The sequence below is a fragment of the Triticum aestivum genome, chromosome 7D (assembly GCF_018294505.1).
Source record: "Triticum aestivum cultivar Chinese Spring chromosome 7D, IWGSC CS RefSeq v2.1, whole genome shotgun sequence".
NCBI lineage: Eukaryota > Viridiplantae > Streptophyta > Magnoliopsida > Poales > Poaceae > Triticum > Triticum aestivum.
The window spans coordinates 412,517,408-412,521,849 of NC_057814.1; positions in this window are offsets into that span (position 1 = coordinate 412,517,408).

Genomic DNA, 4,442 nt, shown 5'->3' on the forward strand with positions numbered 1-4,442 from the left:
TGTGGGTATTGGGAAGTAGTTGAGGTAGTACCTATTACCTGTTTTTTTATCAAACCCTTGGGAGTTACTTCTACGTTGCTTTTATTATTGCCATGCTATGCTCGTAGACGTGGATTGGGTTTGAGAGATATTCATGACAGATGTGAGTGTTCAATAATGGTTCAACTTAAGGTGGCAACTAAAACTCACATCTGGGTGGATTGAGACACCTGGAGAACCCAGTGTTGTCTGTATGTATAAGGTCCGCCACCCAGGCTCAAAGGGATCATAAGATTGTTCATGCTAGAAACTTCCGTGTGCAGCCACAAGCTATTATGGGCTCTAGCATAGCTGAGTAGGTTACAGGATCTCTTGAAGAGGTGGACTAGCAGATGTAGGGGAAAGTAGGTGTACCGGTCCATCCGGAGTAAAGAGTGACTGTTTCTGAAACACTGTGTCTCGGTCATCCGTTTCTCAAACATCATGCAGTGCGGGAATCAAGTGGAGGCGATCGAGTCTTGTGGGGAAAAGTGCACAAACCTCTGCAGAGTGTACAAACTGATCATGATTAGCCGTGTCCCGGTTATGGACAACTTGAGTATCTAGTACCTGGATTATCATTTGAATCTCATCACCGTGATACTTATAATTAATTTTGTTGGGTTAATGATGACACTTAATTGGGATTGAGTTGGAGGTACCTTCTCAATGTTTCAACCACCATGATAGTTAAATAAAATTTATTCCTTGTAGTAGGATAAAATTGGCTTTTCGCAAAACTGTAACCATAGAGCTTTTCCACCAGCCATATATGCATATAGTATAGCATTATCATTGTTCATTATTCTCTATGTGTTGCTTTGCCAGCATATTCTATGTGCTGACCCGTTTCGGGCTGCAACGTTTCATGTTGCAGACTTTTCAGACGACGAGTAAGGTGCCTTAGGTCTTGGTCTTATACTCAGTGATGCCGCTGGAGTTGATGGACTCACTTATCTTCCAAGTCTTCCGCTGTTATCGTTTTTAGATGGCCTTAAGCCATGTTTATCATACTTAATCTCTTTGGAGATATTCGATGTAATAAGTGTGTGATTGCTACTCTGTTATAAATCCTCCATTTGTACTGTGCGTGTCAGCATTACTGATCCAGGGATGACACTGGTGCATAGCAGCACATGCCATTTGAGGTCTGGTCGCTACAGACGACCACGATGAAGCCGCTGCTCCAACTAGACCAGATTTCCACAACTGCGCCCCCCTACCTGGCACGCCAAAGATGTCGGGGAAACGACACCTATGGAATCACTGGGATCCCTTCTACGGTTGGCGGGCGCGGGGTTGTGCAAAGAACGGGTCTGGTAGTCAGCACAAAGATCGTTTTACCCAGGTTCGGGCCGCGAGGATGCGTAATACCCTAGTCCTACTTTGGTGTATATATCTGAGTGCTCTTGAGCTTTTGAACTAGCTATGGTGCGTGTCTAGTCCAAAGAACCGAATCCTTCTCCTGTACGCCTCGGGCCTCCTTTTATAGATGAAAAGGGGTCGCCACTGTGGCACACAGGAGGTGGAAAGGTATACAGTGGCTAAGTTTATCGCCTGTCATTACGGGACAAGGCGCATTAAATGCGCCCCTTAGGTGTCCCATTGCTTTATTGGGGATGGCGACAAGGCCCGTCCCGTCCGTGGCCGCTCCACCTCGCTCCGACACGCGCCCAGGCCAACGAGGCATGCAGCACCACGCAGGCTGGCAGGCTGCTGAGATGGCGTGGTGGTAGGGTCTTCACGAAGATCTGCATGCCACCACGCAGATGCTTGCTGAGTTGGCCTGGAGGCCGCACGTTGCCACGCAGGTGCCTGCCCAGCTGGTTGGGCTAGCAACTGCATGGGAACGGCGGTGGAGTTTCGGCAGACATGGGCCTGGCTGTGGCCCTGTGAGTGTCCTCAGCAAGGGTCTTGCCGGGGCCCCGGCAAGGGTCTTGTCGTGGCATCGCGATCGTCCCCGGCAAGGGTCTTGCCGGGGGTCTCGTGGATTTCCTCGGCCAGGATCTCGCCGAGGATCGTCGTCTTCTGGTCCTCATATGTTCTTGTGTGTTTATGATCTTCACAAAGATCTGCATGCCACTACGGAGGTGCCTCCCGAGCCTTGGTTCCAATATGGTTGATGATGTTGGAACCCCTGGGCTCAAGGGTGGCGCGCTCCGCTGGCATCGGGCAAGTTGCCTCGGCAAGGCTCTTGCCGGGGCCGCGGAGGCCGTCCCGGCAAGGGTCTTGCCGGGGGAGTCCACCTCGCCCTCTTGCTCTTTGTGTCTCTGTCCTGGCGTTGCTTTAGACGTCTCGTGCCTTCGTTTCCATCCTCTGCCCTACTTAGTGTGGCCACGGGCGTGGCTCTGACTGCCCGTGCACAAGTAAAGGGGTAAAAAAGGAGAGCCCCTACTTTTGTGCACCGACAACGCCATTGCAATCTTCTTCTCTTCTTCATAGTTGTGTAAGCGAAAGATCTTGTCAACCTTCAATGCCCATGAGAGGTAGCCTTCGGGGTTGGTGCCGCCGGAGAACTTGGGCATGTTGAACTTGAGCTTCCCGTAGCGTTGCTCTTCATTTTGTTGTTGTCGAGGGGGTTGACGCTCTTGCCATGGTGGAGGGTCTTGAGCCACTTGCTCCTCATGCTTCGCTTGATTGTTTTTTCATTGAGGTTGTGGAATTCTTGCACGGTTCCTCATTTCTTGGTGTTCCTCAAGACGTGCAGCTTCTTCTTGTCGCTCTTGTCGGAGGGCCTCTTCTTGTTGATGTACTTGGCGGTTGCTCTCATTGATGGATCTTGTTGATTCGCATAGAGCACGTTGGGCTTCAAGGGCTTGTTCCTCACGACGGTGTTGCTCTTGTTGGGGGTCATCACCGTCTTGACATTCTTGTTGTTCTTGGCATATTGGAGCTTGCTCTTGGACTGGAGGTTCATTAGTTTGTTTTCATTGGTGTTCACGTTCACGGAGACAGCTTTGTAAACCATTGCCATGGAATGGGTTTTTATCGAGTTTGATGAACTTCATGGTCTTGGCGACGATACGAACTAGCTCGAGGAGGACTTGCATCCGAAGAAGATTTCGTAGAATGCCGACTTGAGTGGCTCCGTCTTGAATATGATGCAGAGGCAGAAGAACGGTTGACCAACAAGGTACGAATCTAGTCCATTCTTGCATTGCTCTCCTCTGTTTGTGCGTCAAGCTTGTTGTCGAAGTAGTCTCTTGTACATTGTTTAGATTGTCGCAAGTCGATAGCAAGTAGGTCGAGGCGTTCACTCAATGCTTCATTTTCTTGATGCAAACCTCTTTGCACGCCTAATAGGTGGTTCTTGGTGATGTAGTTGTCCGGGTCCTCGTCTTGCTCGATGAAGAGTGGGTTGGTAGAAATAGTTGGCCTATCCATCATCTCAAGCAAATATGTGAGTGGAAGAAAGGAAAGAACTATACCAAATGTACCTTATCCAATGTATAAAATGGATCAATGATCACTCAATAGTGTAGAAAGGAAATAGCACAATTGGTACCGGATCTTGTCGATTCTCGCACCTACACAAATAAGACTTTTGGTGGAGCTTGGTGAGGATGGTGGCAAAAATTTATGGAATTGTTAGCAAGATTTGATAATTTTGAAAAAGATTCACAAATTCGCAAATGCAACAAGTAGACCAATAGCAAGATGTGGCACACGGAAACACACTCACGGATAGATAAATGGGGTCGTGCAACCAAGGAATGAGCTCAAAATGTGGAATCCATGGAAAATGCTCTTCTTGCACAACGCTAGAGAGACGCTCGCACGATTGCACAATAGGCGGATACGAGACTTGTGCACAACCTACAATGCAAAAATGCAATGACTTCTATCCCAAGTATGCTATATGTATTATGTTCCGGTGATATGATCCAAGATGATTGAGTATGACAATATTAATGTAGTATGATGCTATGGATCTTGCTTAAAAGCTCTTTGTTTATCTTTATCTTTTGCTTAAAAGCTTGTTGGCTCTTTCTTTGGTGTGACGCCCGAATAATTAAGCTACAGTAATCCCTCGTTAACGATGCCACGTCACCCCGTTACTGTTGATAAACTCTCGATGGTTCAGAACCGAAACAAATTCAAAATTTAAATAAAAGCAAACAACAAAAGTTTTCAGATGTTAAAACTAAAATGTTCGGATCGTGACAAATATTGCGTAGGTAGTTATGGTGAAGAAGCAACATTTTTATAAAAAGTTTAAATGCACTTAAATGGTTAAAACAGTAGGTAAAACTATTAAATAAATGCCTTTGATATTTTATAAAATCATAAACTATTTTATCTTGAGGTCAAACTTTTTAGGGTAGTGGGTTGTTTTGGAACACTAATTTGGAGCTATTGTCATATTTTACTAAACTAAGAATAAAGTGTAACTGAAATAAAACAAATAAAAGGAAAAAGAACTA